The 17217-nt window shown below is 42.1% G+C and overlaps 18 non-coding genes across 18 annotated transcripts; 12 read left to right on the forward strand and 6 right to left on the reverse strand.

The window, feature by feature from the left end:
• Positions 1-998: 998 nt before the first annotated feature.
• On the reverse strand, positions 999-1071 carry TRNAM-CAU (transfer RNA methionine (anticodon CAU)). The gene has a single exon. It is a non-coding gene; the product is annotated as a tRNA-Met (tRNA).
• An 88-nt stretch (positions 1072-1159) lies between these two features.
• TRNAE-UUC (transfer RNA glutamic acid (anticodon UUC)) lies at positions 1160-1231 on the forward strand. The gene has a single exon. It is a non-coding gene; the product is annotated as a tRNA-Glu (tRNA).
• Positions 1232-2130: 899 nt separating this feature from the next.
• TRNAE-CUC (transfer RNA glutamic acid (anticodon CUC)) lies at positions 2131-2202 on the forward strand. The gene has a single exon. It is a non-coding gene; the product is annotated as a tRNA-Glu (tRNA).
• Positions 2203-3794: 1592 nt separating this feature from the next.
• TRNAM-CAU (transfer RNA methionine (anticodon CAU)) lies at positions 3795-3867 on the reverse strand. The gene has a single exon. It is a non-coding gene; the product is annotated as a tRNA-Met (tRNA).
• An 88-nt stretch (positions 3868-3955) lies between these two features.
• On the forward strand, positions 3956-4027 carry TRNAE-UUC (transfer RNA glutamic acid (anticodon UUC)). Its single transcript has one exon. It is a non-coding gene; the product is annotated as a tRNA-Glu (tRNA).
• Positions 4028-4927: 900 nt separating this feature from the next.
• On the forward strand, positions 4928-4999 carry TRNAE-CUC (transfer RNA glutamic acid (anticodon CUC)). Its single transcript has one exon. It is a non-coding gene; the product is annotated as a tRNA-Glu (tRNA).
• A 965-nt stretch (positions 5000-5964) lies between these two features.
• On the reverse strand, positions 5965-6037 carry TRNAM-CAU (transfer RNA methionine (anticodon CAU)). The gene has a single exon. It is a non-coding gene; the product is annotated as a tRNA-Met (tRNA).
• Positions 6038-6124: 87 nt separating this feature from the next.
• Positions 6125-6196, forward strand: TRNAE-UUC (transfer RNA glutamic acid (anticodon UUC)). The gene has a single exon. It is a non-coding gene; the product is annotated as a tRNA-Glu (tRNA).
• Positions 6197-7096: 900 nt separating this feature from the next.
• Positions 7097-7168, forward strand: TRNAE-CUC (transfer RNA glutamic acid (anticodon CUC)). Its single transcript has one exon. It is a non-coding gene; the product is annotated as a tRNA-Glu (tRNA).
• Positions 7169-8764: 1596 nt separating this feature from the next.
• TRNAM-CAU (transfer RNA methionine (anticodon CAU)) lies at positions 8765-8837 on the reverse strand. Its single transcript has one exon. It is a non-coding gene; the product is annotated as a tRNA-Met (tRNA).
• Positions 8838-8925: 88 nt separating this feature from the next.
• Positions 8926-8997, forward strand: TRNAE-UUC (transfer RNA glutamic acid (anticodon UUC)). Its single transcript has one exon. It is a non-coding gene; the product is annotated as a tRNA-Glu (tRNA).
• An 897-nt stretch (positions 8998-9894) lies between these two features.
• TRNAE-CUC (transfer RNA glutamic acid (anticodon CUC)) lies at positions 9895-9966 on the forward strand. Its single transcript has one exon. It is a non-coding gene; the product is annotated as a tRNA-Glu (tRNA).
• A 2227-nt stretch (positions 9967-12193) lies between these two features.
• Positions 12194-12266, reverse strand: TRNAM-CAU (transfer RNA methionine (anticodon CAU)). Its single transcript has one exon. It is a non-coding gene; the product is annotated as a tRNA-Met (tRNA).
• An 88-nt stretch (positions 12267-12354) lies between these two features.
• On the forward strand, positions 12355-12426 carry TRNAK-UUU (transfer RNA lysine (anticodon UUU)). The gene has a single exon. It is a non-coding gene; the product is annotated as a tRNA-Lys (tRNA).
• Positions 12427-13322: 896 nt separating this feature from the next.
• Positions 13323-13394, forward strand: TRNAE-CUC (transfer RNA glutamic acid (anticodon CUC)). The gene has a single exon. It is a non-coding gene; the product is annotated as a tRNA-Glu (tRNA).
• A 1596-nt stretch (positions 13395-14990) lies between these two features.
• TRNAM-CAU (transfer RNA methionine (anticodon CAU)) lies at positions 14991-15063 on the reverse strand. Its single transcript has one exon. It is a non-coding gene; the product is annotated as a tRNA-Met (tRNA).
• An 88-nt stretch (positions 15064-15151) lies between these two features.
• On the forward strand, positions 15152-15223 carry TRNAE-UUC (transfer RNA glutamic acid (anticodon UUC)). Its single transcript has one exon. It is a non-coding gene; the product is annotated as a tRNA-Glu (tRNA).
• Positions 15224-16120: 897 nt separating this feature from the next.
• Positions 16121-16192, forward strand: TRNAE-CUC (transfer RNA glutamic acid (anticodon CUC)). Its single transcript has one exon. It is a non-coding gene; the product is annotated as a tRNA-Glu (tRNA).
• Positions 16193-17217: the final 1025 nt, after the last annotated feature.

The raw sequence follows: 17217 nt of genomic DNA on the forward strand, positions 1-17217 counted from the left end.
AAAATCTCTTTGGAAAAGAGGAGCCTGCTGCCCCGTGTGAGGATCGAACTCACGACCTTCAGATTATGAGACTGACGCGGGTGTTTTTCAGACAAAAGTATTTCAGATAGATTTTGCGCTTAGCTGTCAATCATTCTGAACACCAGCTTTTGGTTACATTCATTGTGACGACCTTTGGCACAAGATTTAATTTTTTTTCATAGCTCAAATCACTCTCATCTGCCTCTTTATACAGCAAACGGGTCAAGAGAACCAGCATCCCATGTGTCATTTGGGTTCACAAATCCTTACTTATCAGAAACGTGTTAGAAATGAACAGGAAAGTTCTAAGTTTTTGACAAAATCTCTTCGGAAAAGAGGAGCCCGCTGCCCCGTGTGAGTATCGAACTCACGAACTTCAGAATATGAGACTGACGCGCTCGCTACTGACGGGTGTTTTTCAGACAAAAGTATTTCAGGTAGATTTTGCGCTTAGCTGTCAAACAGCTCAAATCACTCTCATCTGCCTCTTTATACAGCAAACGGGTCAAGAGAAACAGCAACCCATGTGTCCCATCTGTCATTTGGGTTCACAAATCCTTACTTATCAGAAACGTGTTAGAACTGAAAGGGAAAGTTCTAAGTTTTTGACAAAATCTCTTCGGAAAAGAGGAGCCTGCTGCCCCGTGTGAGGATCGAACTTACGACCTTCAGATTATGAGACTGACGCGGGTGTTTTTCAGACAAAAGTATTTCAGGTAGATTTTGCGCTTAGCTGTCAATCATTCTGAACACCAGCTTTTGGTTACATTCATTGTGACGACCTTTGGCACAAGATTTAATTTTTTTTCATAGCTCAAATCACTCTCATCTGCCTCTTTATACAGCAAACGGGTCAAGAGAACCAGCATCCCATGTGTCATTTGGGTTCACAAATCCTTACTTATCAGAAACGTGTTAGAAATGAACAGGAAAGTTCTAAGTTTTTGACAAAATCTCTTCGGAAAAGAGGAGCCCGCTGCCCCGTGTGAGTATCGAACTCACGACCTTCAGATTATGAGACTGACGCGCTACCTACTGCGCTAACGAGGTAAGATGCACGTGCCAATCTGCAGACGTTTCTTGTGCAAGCCCCCGAGCTGATTTTTTTCAATAGATACCTCAGTGTGTAGCTATCCATTCCCATATGGTCTAGCGGTTAGGATTCCTGGTTTTCACCCAGGCGGCCCGGGTTCGACTCCCGGTATGGGAACGCACCTTTTACTGTACTACTGCCAACAATCAAAGACAGAAATGTATTTTCCAGACAATAATATTTCAGGTAGATTTTGTACTTTGCAGTCAAAAATGCTGAACATCAGGGTATTTGTGGCTCTTACTGACCTTTAGCACAAGATTTCATTTTGTTTCATAGCTTAAACCATTCTCAACTACACCTTATTACTCCAAAGCGTCAAGGGACGCAACAATCCATGTGTTCTGTCTGTCACTAAGGCTCCTGTTTCCTTTCGAATCGGAAATGTTTCAGTGAGAAAGTTCTGAGTGGGTGACACAATATCCCAAGAAAAGGGGGGAGAATAGTTCCACGTGTGAGGAAAAAACCTCATGAACTTCAGATTACCAACTGACGTGCTAAGTACCATGCTCATGTGGCAACTTTTTTCTTTTGTGATGTAAAAGCTATTTAATCAGAGCAAAAACTTCTTTTTTTTTTTTTTTTTTTTTTTAAATTTATCTTGCTGCTTAGTGTATAACTTGTCCCACGTGGAAAAGTGGATAGGACCTAGTATCCCTGGTCGACTGGTTTACTTCCTGCTATGGGAGTGACACTCCTTTGGAACTAGTACACACATTCAAAAGCTGCCCCATGCCTTGTACGTGGAAACAGTTTAGGAACTAAATTGGTTATGTTTTGGTACTGAATCGGAAAAATCTGTGGCCCTGTAGCCAAGATGGAGACAGAATCGATTGAGAAAACGAGGGACCAGTACCCCGTCTAAGAATCGAACGTTCATCTTTCAGCTTATGAGACTGATTTGCTTACAACTGTGTTAACGAGGCAAGCTGCGCAAATAGAACTGCAGAAGTTGCTTGTGCCAAGTAGAAAACTTATTTTTTTTCAGATTGTCACTGATAAGACAGCACATCTTTTCCCATATGGTCTAGCGGTTAGGATTCCTGGTTCTCACCCAGGCGGGCCGGGTTCAACTCCCGGTATGGGAATGTACTTTTCTGTACTGCCACCAACATTCAAAGACAAAGGTGTTTTTCAGACAAAAGTATTTCAGGTGGAATTTGCGTTAAGCTGTCGAAAATTCTGAACGCCATCTTTTGGTCCGTTCGTTGTGATGAACTTTGGCACAAGATTTAATTTGGTTTCATAGCTCAAATCAATCTCAACTAGCCCCTTTTACAGCAAACGTGTCAAGAGAATCAACAACCCATGTGTCCTGTCTGTCATTTGGGTTCGCAAATTCTTATCAGAAACATTTTAAATCTGAAAGGGAAAGTTCTAATTTGGTGACAGAATCTCTTCAGAAAAGAGGGTACCGCTTCCCCATGTGAGGATCGAACTCACGAACTTCAGAATATGAGACTGACGCGCTCGCTACTGACGGGTGTTTTTCAGACAAAAGTATTTCAGGTAGATTTTGCGCTTAGCTGTCAAACAGCTCAAATCACTCTCATCTGCCTCTTTATACAGCAAACGGGTCAAGAGAAACAGCAACCCATGTGTCCCATCTGTCATTTGGGTTCACAAATCCTTACTTATCAGAAACGTGTTAGAACTGAAAGGGAAAGTTCTAAGTTTTTGACAAAATCTCTTTGGAAAAGAGGAGCCTGCTGCCCCGTGTGAGGATCGAACTCACGACCTTCAGATTATGAGACTGACGCGGGTGTTTTTCAGACAAAAGTATTTCAGGTAGATTTTGCGCTTAGCTGTCAATCATTCTGAACACCAGCTTTTGGTTACATTCATTGTGACGACCTTTGGCACAAGATTTAATTTTTTTTCATAGCTCAAATCACTCTCATCTGCCTCTTTATACAGCAAACGGGTCAAGAGAACCAGCATCCCATGTGTCATTTGGGTTCACAAATCCTTACTTATCAGAAACGTGTTAGAAATGAACAGGAAAGTTCTAAGTTTTTGACAAAATCTCTTCGGAAAAGAGGAGCCCGCTGCCCCGTGTGAGTATCGAACTCACGAACTTCAGAATATGAGACTGACGCGCTCGCTACTGACGGGTGTTTTTCAGACAAAAGTATTTCAGGTAGATTTTGCGCTTAGCAGTCAAACAGCTCAAATCACTCTCATCTGCCTCTTTATACAGCAAACGGGTCAAGAGAAACAGCAACCCATGTGTCCCATCTGTCATTTGGGTTCACAAATCCTTACTTATCAGAAACGTGTTAGAACTGAAAGGGAAAGTTCTAAGTTTTTGACAAAATCTCTTCGGAAAAGAGGAGCCTGCTGCCCCGTGTGAGGATCGAACTTACGACCTTCAGATTATGAGACTGACGCGGGTGTTTTTCAGACAAAAGTATTTCAGGTAGATTTTGCGCTTAGCTGTCAATCATTCTGAACACCAGCTTTTGGTTACATTCATTGTGACGACCTTTGGCACAAGATTTAATTTTTTTTCATAGCTCAAATCACTCTCATCTGCCTCTTTATACAGCAAACGGGTCAAGAGAACCAGCATCCCATGTGTCATTTGGGTTCACAAATCCTTACTTATCAGAAACGTGTTAGAAATGAACAGGAAAGTTCTAAGTTTTTGACAAAATCTCTTCGGAAAAGAGGAGCCCGCTGCCCCGTGTGAGTATCGAACTCACGACCTTCAGATTATGAGACTGACGCGCTACCTACTGCGCTAACGAGGTAAGATGCACGTGCCAATCTGCAGACGTTTCTTGTGCAAGCCCCCGAGCTGATTTTTTTCAATAGATACCTCAGTGTGTAGCTATCCATTCCCATATGGTCTAGCGGTTAGGATTCCTGGTTTTCACCCAGGCGGCCCGGGTTCGACTCCCGGTATGGGAACGCACCTTTTACTGTACTACTGCCAACAATCAAAGACAGAAATGTATTTTCCAGACAATAATATTTCAGGTAGATTTTGTACTTTGCAGTCAAAAATGCTGAACATCAGGGTATTTGTGGCTCTTACTGACCTTTAGCACAAGATTTCATTTTGTTTCATAGCTTAAACCATTCTCAACTACACCTTATTACTCCAAAGCGTCAAGGGACGCAACAATCCATGTGTTCTGTCTGTCACTAAGGCTCCTGTTTCCTTTCGAATCGGAAATGTTTCAGTGAGAAAGTTCTGAGTGGGTGACACAATATCCCAAGAAAAGGGGGGAGAATAGTTCCACGTGTGAGGAAAAAACCTCATGAACTTCAGATTACCAACTGACGTGCTAAGTACCATGCTCATGTGGCAACTTTTTTCTTTTGTGATGTAAAAGCTATTTAATCAGAGCAAAAACTTCTTTTTTTTTTTTTTTTTTTTTTTTAAATTTATCTTGCTGCTTAGTGTATAACTTGTCCCACGTGGAAAAGTGGATAGGACCTAGTATCCCTGGTCGACTGGTTTACTTCCTGCTATGGGAGTGACACTCCTTTGGAACTAGTACACACATTCAAAAGCTGCCCCATGCCTTGTACGTGGAAACAGTTTAGGAACTAAATTGGTTATGTTTTGGTACTGAATCGGAAAAATCTGTGGCCCTGTAGCCAAGATGGAGACAGAATCGATTGAGAAAACGAGGGACCAGTACCCCGTCTAAGAATCGAACGTTCATCTTTCAGCTTATGAGACTGATTTGCTTACAACTGTGTTAACGAGGCAAGCTGCGCAAATAGAACTGCAGAAGTTGCTTGTGCCAAGTAGAAAACTTATTTTTTTTCAGATTGTCACTGATAAGACAGCACATCTTTTCCCATATGGTCTAGCGGTTAGGATTCCTGGTTCTCACCCAGGCGGGCCGGGTTCAACTCCCGGTATGGGAATGTACTTTTCTGTACTGCCACCAACATTCAAAGACAAAGGTGTTTTTCAGACAAAAGTATTTCAGGTAGAATTTGCGTTAAGCTGTCGAAAATTCTGAACGCCATCTTTTGGTCCGTTCGTTGTGATGAACTTTGGCACAAGATTTAATTTGGTTTCATAGCTCAAATCAATCTCAACTAGCCCCTTTTACAGCAAACGTGTCAAGAGAATCAACAACCCATGTGTCCTGTCTGTCATTTGGGTTCGCAAATTCTTACTTATCAGAAACATTTTAAATCTGAAAGGGAACGTTCTAATTTGGTGACAGAATCTCTTCAGAAAAGAGGGTACCGCTTCCCCATGTGAGGATCGAACTCACGAACTTCAGAATATGAGACTGACGCGCTCGCTACTGACGGGTGTTTTTCAGACAAAAGTATTTCAGGTAGATTTTGCGCTTAGCTGTCAAACAGCTCAAATCACTCTCATCTGCCTCTTTATACAGCAAACGGGTCAAGAGAAACAGCAACCCATGTGTCCCATCTGTCATTTGGGTTCACAAATCCTTACTTATCAGAAACGTGTTAGAACTGAAAGGGAAAGTTCTAAGTTTTTGACAAAATCTCTTCGGAAAAGAGGAGCCTGCTGCCCCGTGTGAGGATCGAACTTACGACCTTCAGATTATGAGACTGACGCGGGTGTTTTTCAGACAAAAGTATTTCAGGTAGATTTTGCGCTTAGCTGTCAATCATTCTGAACACCAGCTTTTGGTTACATTCATTGTGACGACCTTTGGCACAAGATTTAATTTTTTTTCATAGCTCAAATCACTCTCATCTGCCTCTTTATACAGCAAACGGGTCAAGAGAACCAGCATCCCATGTGTCATTTGGGTTCACAAATCCTTACTTATCAGAAACGTGTTAGAAATGAACAGGAAAGTTCAAAGTTTTTGACAAAATCTCTTCGGAAAAGAGGAGCCCGCTGCCCCGTGTGAGTATCGAACTCACGACCTTCAGATTATGAGACTGACGCGCTACCTACTGCGCTAACGAGGTAAGATGCACGTGCCAATCTGCAGACGTTTCTTGTGCAAGCCCCCGAGCTGATTTTTTCAATAGATACCTCAGTGTGTAGCTATCCATTCCCATATGGTCTAGCGGTTAGGATTCCTGGTTTTCACCCAGGCGGCCCGGGTTCGACTCCCGGTATGGGAATGCACCTTTTACTGTACTACTGCCAACAATCAAAGACAGAAATGTATTTTCCAGACAATAATATTTCAGGTAGATTTTGTACTTTGCAGTCAAAAATGCTGAACATCAGGGTATTTGTGGCTCTTACTGACCTTTAGCACAAGATTTCAATTTGTTTCATAGCTTAAACCATTCTCAACTACACCTTATTACTCCAAAGCGTCAAGGGACGCAACAATCCATGTGTTCTGTCTGTCACTAAGGCTCCTGTTTCCTTTCGAATCGGAAATGTTTCAGTGAGAAAGTTCTGAGTGGGTGACACAATATCCCAAGAAAAGGGGGGAGAATAGTTCCACGTGTGAGGAAAAAACCTCATGAACTTCAGATTACCAACTGACGTGCTAAGTACCATGCTCATGTGGCAACTTTTTTCTTTTGTGATGTAAAAGCTATTTAATCAGAGCAAAAACTTCTTTTTTTTTTTTTTTTTTTTTTTTAAATTTATCTTGCTGCTTAGTGTATAACTTGTCCCACGTGGAAAAGTGGATAGGACCTAGTATCCCTGGTCGACTGGTTTACTTCCTGCTATGGGAGTGACACTCCTTTGGAACTAGTACACACATTCAAAAGCTGCCCCATGCCTTGTACGTGGAAACAGTTTAGGAACAAAATTGGTTATGTTTTGGTTCTGAATCGGAAAAATCTGTGGCCCTGTAGCCAAGATGGAGACAGAATCGATTGAGAAAACGAGGGACCAGTACCCCGTCTAAGAATCGAACGTTCATCTTTCAGCTTATGAGACTGATTTGCTTACAACTGTGTTAACGAGGCAAGCTGCGCAAATAGAACTGCAGAAGTTGCTTGTGCCAAGTAGAAAACTTATTTTTTTTCAGATTGTCACTGAAAAGACAGCACATCTTTTCCCATATGGTCTAGCGGTTAGGATTCCTGGTTCTCACCCAGGCGGGCCGGGTTCAACTCCCGGTATGGGAATGTACTTTTCTGTACTGCCACCAACATTCAAAGACAAAGGTGTTTTTCAGACAAAAGTATTTCAGGTAGAATTTGCGTTAAGCTGTCGAAAATTCTGAACGCCATGTTTTGGTCCGTTCGTTGTGATGAACTTTGGCACAAGATTTAATTTGGTTTCATAGCTCAAATCAATCTCAACTAGCCCCTTTTACAGCAAACGTGTCAAGAGAATCAACAACCCATGTGTCCTGTCTGTCATTTGGGTTCGCAAATTCTTACTTATCAGAAACATTTTAAATCTGAAAGGGAAAGTTCTAATTTGGTGACAGAATCTCTTCAGAAAAGAGGGTACCGCTTCCCCATGTGAGGATCGAACTCACGAACTTCAGAATATGAGACTGACGCGCTCGCTACTGACGGGTGTTTTTCAGACAAAAGTATTTCAGGTAGATTTTGCGCTTAGCTGTCAAACAGCTCAAATCACTCTCATCTGCCTCTTTATACAGCAAACGGGTCAAGAGAAACAGCAACCCATGTGTCCCATCTGTCATTTGGGTTCACAAATCCTTACTTATCAGAAACGTGTTAGAACTGAAAGGGAAAGTTCTAAGTTTTTGACAAAATCTCTTCGGAAAAGAGGAGCCTGCTGCCCCGTGTGAGGATCGAACTCACGACCTTCAGATTATGAGACTGACGCGGGTGTTTTTCAGACAAAAGTATTTCAGGTAGATTTTGCGCTTAGCTGTCAATCATTCTGAACACCAGCTTTTGGTTACATTCATTGTGACGACCTTTGGCACAAGATTTAATTTTTTTTCATAGCTCAAATCACTCTCATCTGCCTCTTTATACAGCAAACGGGTCAAGAGAACCAGCATCCCATGTGTCATTTGGGTTCACAAATCCTTACTTATCAGAAACGTGTTAGAAATGAACAGGAAAGTTCTAAGTTTTTGACAAAATCTCTTCGGAAAAGAGGAGCCCGCTGCCCCGTGTGAGTATCGAACTCACGAACTTCAGAATATGAGACTGACGCGCTCGCTACTGACGGGTGTTTTTCAGACAAAAGTATTTCAGGTAGATTTTGCGCTTAGCTGTCAAACAGCTCAAATCACTCTCATCTGCCTCTTTATACAGCAAACGGGTCAAGAGAAACAGCAACCCATGTGTCCCATCTGTCATTTGGGTTCACAAATCCTTACTTATCAGAAACGTGTTAGAACTGAAAGGGAAAGTTCTAAGTTTTTGACAAAATCTCTTCGGAAAAGAGGAGCCTGCTGCCCCGTGTGAGGATCGAACTTACGACCTTCAGATTATGAGACTGACGCGGGTGTTTTTCAGACAAAAGTATTTCAGGTAGATTTTGCGCTTAGCTGTCAATCATTCTGAACACCAGCTTTTGGTTACATTCATTGTGACGACCTTTGGCACAAGATTTAATTTTTTTTCATAGCTCAAATCACTCTCATCTGCCTCTTTATACAGCAAACGGGTCAAGAGAACCAGCATCCCATGTGTCATTTGGGTTCACAAATCCTTACTTATCAGAAACGTGTTAGAAATGAACAGGAAAGTTCTAAGTTTTTGACAAAATCTCTTCGGAAAAGAGGAGCCCGCTGCCCCGTGTGAGTATCGAACTCACGACGTTCAGATTATGAGACTGACGCGCTACCTACTGCGCTAACGAGGTAAGATGCACGTGCCAATCTGCAGACGTTTCTTGTGCAAGCCCCCGAGCTGATTTTTTTCAATAGATACCTCAGTGTGTAGCTATCCATTCCCATATGGTCTAGCGGTTAGGATTCCTGGTTTTCACCCAGGCGGCCCGGGTTCGACTCCCGGTATGGGAGCGCACCTTTTACTGTACTACTGCCAACAATCAAAGACAGAAATGTATTTTCCAGACAATAATATTTCAGGTAGATTTTGTACTTTGCAGTCAAAAATGCTGAACATCAGGGTATTTGTGGCTCTTACTGACCTTTAGCACAAGATTTCATTTTGTTTCATAGCTTAAACCATTCTCAACTACACCTTATTACTCCAAAGCGTCAAGGGACGCAACAATCCATGTGTTCTGTCTGTCACTAAGGCTCCTGTTTCCTTTCGAATCGGAAATGTTTCAGTGAGAAAGTTCTGAGTGGGTGACACAATATCCCAAGAAAAGGGGGGAGAATAGTTCCACGTGTGAGGAAAAAACCTCATGAACTTCAGATTACCAACTGACGTGCTAAGTACCATGCTCATGTGGCAACTTTTTTCTTTTGTGATGTAAAAGCTATTTAATCAGAGCAAAAACTTCTTTTTTTTTTTTTTTTTTTTTAAATTTATCTTGCTGCTTAGTGTATAACTTGTCCCACGTGGAAAAGTGGATAGGACCTAGTATCCCTGGTCGACTGGTTTACTTCCTGCTATGGGAGTGACACTCCTTTGGAACTAGTACACACATTCAAAAGCTGCCCCATGCCTTGTACGTGGAAACAGTTTAGGAACTAAATTGGTTATGTTTTGGTACTGAATCGGAAAAATCTGTGGCCCTGTAGCCAAGATGGAGACAGAATCGATTGAGAAAACGAGGGACCAGTACCCCGTCTAAGAATCGAACGTTCATCTTTCAGCTTATGAGACTGATTTGCTTACAACTGTGTTAACGAGGCAAGCTGCGCAAATAGAACTGCAGAAGTTGCTTGTGCCAAGTAGAAAACTTATTTTTTTTCAGATTGTCACTGATAAGACAGCACATCTTTTCCCATATGGTCTAGCGGTTAGGATTCCTGGTTCTCACCCAGGCGGGCCGGGTTCAACTCCCGGTATGGGAATGTACTTTTCTGTACTGCCACCAACATTCAAAGACAAAGGTGTTTTTCAGACAAAAGTATTTCAGGTAGAATTTGCGTTAAGCTGTCGAAAATTCTGAACGCCATCTTTTGGTCCGTTCGTTGTGATGAACTTTGGCACAAGATTTAATTTGGTTTCATAGCTCAAATCAATCTCAACTAGCCCCTTTTACAGCAAACGTGTCAAGAGAATCAACAACCCATGTGTCCTGTCTGTCATTTGGGTTCGCAAATTCTTACTTATCAGAAACATTTTAAATCTGAAAGGGAAAGTTCTAATTTGGTGACAGAATCTCTTCAGAAAAGAGGGTACCGCTTCCCCATGTGAGGATCGAACTCACGAACTTCAGAATATGAGACTGACGCGCTCGCTACTGACGGGTGTTTTTCAGACAAAAGTATTTCAGGTAGATTTTGCGCTTAGCTGTCAAACAGCTCAAATCACTCTCATCTGCCTCTTTATACAGCAAACGGGTCAAGAGAAACAGCAACCCATGTGTCCCATCTGTCATTTGGGTTCACAAATCCTTACTTATCAGAAACGTGTTAGAACTGAAAGGGAAAGTTCTAAGTTTTTGACAAAATCTCTTCGGAAAAGAGGAGCCTGCTGCCCCGTGTGAGGATCGAACTCACGACCTTCAGATTATGAGACTGACGCGGGTGTTTTTCAGACAAAAGTATTTCAGGTAGATTTTGCGCTTAGCTGTCAATCATTCTGAACACCAGCTTTTGGTTACATTCATTGTGACGACCTTTGGCACAAGATTTAATTTTTTTTCATAGCTCAAATCACTCTCATCTGCCTCTTTATACAGCAAACGGGTCAAGAGAACCAGCATCCCATGTGTCATTTGGGTTCACAAATCCTTACTTATCAGAAACGTGTTAGAAATGAACAGGAAAGTTCTAAGTTTTTGACAAAATCTCTTCGGAAAAGAGGAGCCCGCTGCCCCGTGTGAGTATCGAACTCACGAACTTCAGAATATGAGACTGACGCGCTCGCTACTGACGGGTGTTTTTCAGACAAAAGTATTTCAGGTAGATTTTGCGCTTAGCTGTCAAACAGCTCAAATCACTCTCATCTGCCTCTTTATACAGCAAACGGGTCAAGAGAAACAGCAACCCATGTGTCCCATCTGTCATTTGGGTTCACAAATCCTTACTTATCAGAAACGTGTTAGAACTGAAAGGGAAAGTTCTAAGTTTTTGACAAAATCTCTTCGGAAAAGAGGAGCCTGCTGCCCCGTGTGAGGATCGAACTCACGACCTTCAGATTATGAGACTGACGCGGGTGTTTTTCAGACAAAAGTATTTCAGGTAGATTTTGCGCTTAGCTGTCAATCATTCTGAACACCAGCTTTTGGTTACATTCATTGTGACGACCTTTGGCACAAGATTTAATTTTTTTTCATAGCTCAAATCACTCTCATCTGCCTCTTTATACAGCAAACGGGTCAAGAGAACCAGCATCCCATGTGTCATTTGGGTTCACAAATCCTTACTTATCAGAAACGTGTTAGAAATGAACAGGAAAGTTCTAAGTTTTTGACAAAATCTCTTCGGAAAAGAGGAGCCCGCTGCCCCGTGTGAGTATCGAACTCACGAACTTCAGAATATAAGACTGACGCGCTCGCTACTGACGGGTGTTTTTCAGACAAAAGTATTTCAGGTAGATTTTGCGCTTAGCTGTCAAACAGCTCAAATCACTCTCATCTGCCTCTTTATACAGCAAACGGGTCAAGAGAAACAGCAACCCATGTGTCCCATCTGTCATTTGGGTTCACAAATCCTTACTTATCAGAAACGTGTTAGAACTGAAAGGGAAAGTTCTAAGTTTTTGACAAAATCTCTTCGGAAAAGAGGAGCCTGCTGCCCCGTGTGAGGATCGAACTTACGACCTTCAGATTATGAGACTGACGCGGGTGTTTTTCAGACAAAAGTATTTCAGGTAGATTTTGCGCTTAGCTGTCAATCATTCTGAACACCAGCTTTTGGTTACATTCATTGTGACGACCTTTGGCACAAGATTTAATTTTTTTTCATAGCTCAAATCACTCTCATCTGCCTCTTTATACAGCAAACGGGTCAAGAGAACCAGCATCCCATGTGTCATTTGGGTTCACAAATCCTTACTTATCAGAAACGTGTTAGAAATGAACAGGAAAGTTCTAAGTTTTTGACAAAATCTCTTCGGAAAAGAGGAGCCCGCTGCCCCGTGTGAGTATCGAACTCACGACCTTCAGATTATGAGACTGACGCGCTACCTACTGCGCTAACGAGGTAAGATGCACGTGCCAATCTGCAGACGTTTCTTGTGCAAGCCCCCGAGCTGATTTTTTTCAATAGATACCTCAGTGTGTAGCTATCCATTCCCATATGGTCTAGCGGTTAGGATTCCTGGTTTTTACCCAGGCGGCCCGGGTTCGACTCCCGGTATGGGAACGCACCTTTTACTGTACTACTGCCAACAATCAAAGACAGAAATGTATTTTCCAGACAATAATATTTCAGGTAGATTTTGTACTTTGCAGTCAAAAATGCTGAACATCAGGGTATTTGTGGCTCTTACTGACCTTTAGCACAAGATTTCATTTTGTTTCATAGCTTAAACCATTCTCAACTACACCTTATTACTCCAAAGCGTCAAGGGACGCAACAATCCATGTGTTCTGTCTGTCACTAAGGCTCCTGTTTCCTTTCGAATCGGAAATGTTTCAGTGAGAAAGTTCTGAGTGGGTGACACAATATCCCAAGAAAAGGGGGGAGAATAGTTCCACGTGTGAGGAAAAAACCTCATGAACTTCAGATTACCAACTGACGTGCTAAGTACCATGCTCATGTGGCAACTTTTTTCTTTTGTGATGTAAAAGCTATTTAATCAGAGCAAAAACTTCTTTTTTTTTTTTTTTTTTTTAAATTTATCTTGCTGCTTAGTGTATAACTTGTCCCACGTGGAAAAGTGGATAGGACCTAGTATCCCTGGTCGACTGGTTTACTTCCTGCTATGGGAGTGACACTCCTTTGGAACTAGTACACACATTCGAAAGCTGCCCCGTGCCTTGTACGTGGAAACAGTTTAGGAACTAAATTGGTTATGTTTTGGTACTGAATCGGAAAAATCTGTGGCACTGTAGCCAAGATGGAGACAGAATCGATTGAGAAAACGAGGGACCAGTACCCCGTCTAAGAATCGAACGTTCATCTTTCAGCTTATGAGACTGATTTGCTTACAACTGTGTTAACGAGGCAAGCTGCGCAAATAGAACTGCAGAAGTTGCTTGTGCCAAGTAGAAAACTTATTTTTTTTCAGATTGTCACTGATAAGACAGCACATCTTTTCCCATATGGTCTAGCGGTTAGGATTCCTGGTTCTCACCCAGGCGGGCCGGGTTCAACTCCCGGTATGGGAATGTACTTTTCTGTACTGCCACCAACATTCAAAGACAAAGGTGTTTTTCAGACAAAAGTATTTCAGGTAGAATTTGCGTTAAGCTGTCGAAAATTCTGAACGCCATCTTTTGGTCCGTTCGTTGTGATGAACTTTGGCACAAGATTTAATTTGGTTTCATAGCTCAAATCAATCTCAACTAGCCCCTTTTACAGCAAACGTGTCAAGAGAATCAACAACCCATGTGTCCTGTCTGTCATTTGGGTTCGCAAATTCTTACTTATCAGAAACATTTTAAATCTGAAAGGGAAAGTTCTAATTTGGTGACAGAATCTCTTCAGAAAAGAGGGTACCGCTTCCCCATGTGAGGATCGAACTCACGAACTTCAGAATATGAGACTGACGCGCTCGCTACTGACGGGTGTTTTTCAGACAAAAGTATTTCAGGTAGATTTTGCGCTTAGCTGTCAAACAGCTCAAATCACTCTCATCTGCCTCTTTATACAGCAAACGGGTCAAGAGAAACAGCAACCCATGTGTCCCATCTGTCATTTGGGTTCACAAATCCTTACTTATCAGAAACGTGTTAGAACTGAAAGGGAAAGTTCTAAGTTTTTGACAAAATCTCTTCGGAAAAGAGGAGCCTGCTGCCCCGTGTGAGGATCGAACTCACGACCTTCAGATTATGAGACTGACGCGGGTGTTTTTCAGACAAAAGTATTTCAGGTAGATTTTGCGCTTAGCTGTCAATCATTCTGAACACCAGCTTTTGGTTACATTCATTGTGACGACCTTTGGCACAAGATTTAATTTTTTTTCATAGCTCAAATCACTCTCATCTGCCTCTTTATACAGCAAACGGGTCAAGAGAACCAGCATCCCATGTGTCATTTGGGTTCACAAATCCTTACTTATCAGAAACGTGTTAGAAATGAACAGGAAAGTTCTAAGTTTTTGACAAAATCTCTTCGGAAAAGAGGAGCCCGCTGCCCCGTGTGAGTATCGAACTCACGAACTTCAGAATATGAGACTGACGCGCTCGCTACTGACGGGTGTTTTTCAGACAAAAGTATTTCAGGTAGATTTTGCGCTTAGCTGTCAAACAGCTCAAATCACTCTCATCTGCCTCTTTATACAGCAAACGGGTCAAGAGAAACAGCAACCCATGTGTCCCATCTGTCATTTGGGTTCACAAATCCTTACTTATCAGAAACGTGTTAGAACTGAAAGGGAAAGTTCTAAGTTTTTGACAAAATCTCTTCGGAAAAGAGGAGCCTGCTGCCCCGTGTGAGGATCGAACTTACGACCTTCAGATTATGAGACTGACGCGGGTGTTTTTCAGACAAAAGTATTTCAGGTAGATTTTGCGCTTAGCTGTCAATCATTCTGAACACCAGCTTTTGGTTACATTCATTGTGACGACCTTTGGCACAAGATTTAATTTTTTTTCATAGCTCAAATCACTCTCATCTGCCTCTTTATACAGCAAACGGGTCAAGAGAACCAGCATCCCATGTGTCATTTGGGTTCACAAATCCTTACTTATCAGAAACGTGTTAGAAATGAACAGGAAAGTTCTAAGTTTTTGACAAAATCTCTTCGGAAAAGAGGAGCCCGCTGCCCCGTGTGAGTATCGAACTCACGACGTTCAGATTATGAGACTGACGCGCTACCTACTGCGCTAACGAGGTAAGATGCACGTGCCAATCTGCAGACGTTTCTTGTGCAAGCCCCCGAGCTGATTTTTTTCAATAGATACCTCAGTGTGTAGCTATCCATTCCCATATGGTCTAGCGGTTAGGATTCCTGGTTTTCACCCAGGCGGCCCGGGTTCGACTCCCGGTATGGGAGCGCACCTTTTACTGTACTACTGCCAACAATCAAAGACAGAAATGTATTTTCCAGACAATAATATTTCAGGTAGATTTTGTACTTTGCAGTCAAAAATGCTGAACATCAGGGTATTTGTGGCTCTTACTGACCTTTAGCACAAGATTTCATTTTGTTTCATAGCTTAAACCATTCTCAACTACACCTTATTACTCCAAAGCGTCAAGGGACGCAACAATCCATGTGTTCTGTCTGTCACTAAGGCTCCTGTTTCCTTTCGAATCGGAAATGTTTCAGTGAGAAAGTTCTGAGTGGGTGACACAATATCCCAAGAAAAGGGGGGAGAATAGTTCCACGTGTGAGGAAAAAACCTCATGAACTTCAGATTACCAACTGACGTGCTAAGTACCATGCTCATGTGGCAACTTTTTTCTTTTGTGATGTAAAAGCTATTTAATCAGAGCAAAAACTTCTTTTTTTTTTTTTTTTTTTTTAAATTTATCTTGCTGCTTAGTGTATAACTTGTCCCACGTGGAAAAGTGGATACGACCTAGTATCCCTGGTCGACTGGTTTACTTCCTGCTATGGGAGTGACACTCCTTTGGAACTAGTACACACATTCAAAAGCTGCCCCATGCCTTGTACGTGGAAACAGTTTAGGAACTAAATTGGTTATGTTTTGGTACTGAATCGGAAAAATCTGTGGCCCTGTAGCCAAGATGGAGACAGAATCGATTGAGAAAACGAGGGACCAGTACCCCGTCTAAGAATCGAACGTTCATCTTTCAGCTTATGAGACTGATTTGCTTACAACTGTGTTAACGAGGCAAGCTGCGCAAATAGAACTGCAGAAGTTGCTTGTGCCAAGTAGAAAACTTATTTTTTTTCAGATTGTCACTGATAAGACAGCACAACTTTTCCCATATGGTCTAGCGGTTAGGATTCCTGGTTCTCACCCAGGCGGGCCGGGTTCAACTCCCGGTATGGGAATGTACTTTTCTGTACTGCCACCAACATTCAAAGACAAAGGTGTTTTTCAGACAAAAGTATTTCAGGTAGAATTTGCGTTAAGCTGTCGAAAATTCTGAACGCCATCTTTTGGTCCGTTCGTTGTGATGAACTTTGGCACAAGATTTAATTTGGTTTCATAGCTCAAATCAATCTCAACTAGCCCCTTTTACAGCAAACGTGTCAAGAGAATCAACAACCCATGTGTCCTGTCTGTCATTTGGGTTCGCAAATTCTTACTTATCAGAAACATTTTAAATCTGAAAGGGAAAGTTCTAATTTGGTGACAGAATCTCTTCAGAAAAGAGGGTACCGCTTCCCCATGTGAGGATCGAACTCACGAACTTCAGAATATGAGACTGACGCGCTCGCTACTGACGGGTGTTTTTCAGACAAAAGTATTTCAGGTAGATTTTGCGCTTAGCTGTCAAACAGCTCAAATCACTCTCATCTGCCTCTTTATACAGCAAACGGGTCAAGAGAAACAGCAACCCATGTGTCCCATCTGTCATTTGGGTTCACAAATCCTTACTTATCAGAAACGTGTTAGAACTGAAAGGGAAAGTTCTAAGTTTTTGACAAAATCTCTTCGGAAAAGAGGAGCCTGCTGCCCCGTGTGAGGATCGAACTCACGACCTTCAGATTATGAGACTGACGCGGGTGTTTTTCAGACAAAAGTATTTCAGGTAGATTTTGCGCTTAGCTGTCAATCATTCTGAACACCAGCTTTTGGTTACATTCATTGTGACGACCTTTGGCACAAGATTTAATTTTTTTTCATAGCTCAAATCACTCTCATCTGCCTCTTTATACAGCAAACGGGTCAAGAGAACCAGCATCCCATGTGTCATTTGGGTTCACAAATCCTTACTTATCAGAAACGTGTTAGAAATGAACAGGAAAGTTCTAAGTTTTTGACAAAATCTCTTCGGAAAAGAGGAGCCCGCTGCCCCGTGTGAGTATCGAACTCACGAACTTCAGAATATGAGACTGACTCGCTCGCTACT

This window comes from Dendrobates tinctorius, unplaced genomic scaffold (assembly GCF_039654945.1).
Source record: "Dendrobates tinctorius isolate UK_male_01 unplaced genomic scaffold, ASM3965494v1 ptg000272l, whole genome shotgun sequence".
In the NCBI taxonomy this organism is placed as follows: domain Eukaryota; kingdom Metazoa; phylum Chordata; class Amphibia; order Anura; family Dendrobatidae; genus Dendrobates; species Dendrobates tinctorius.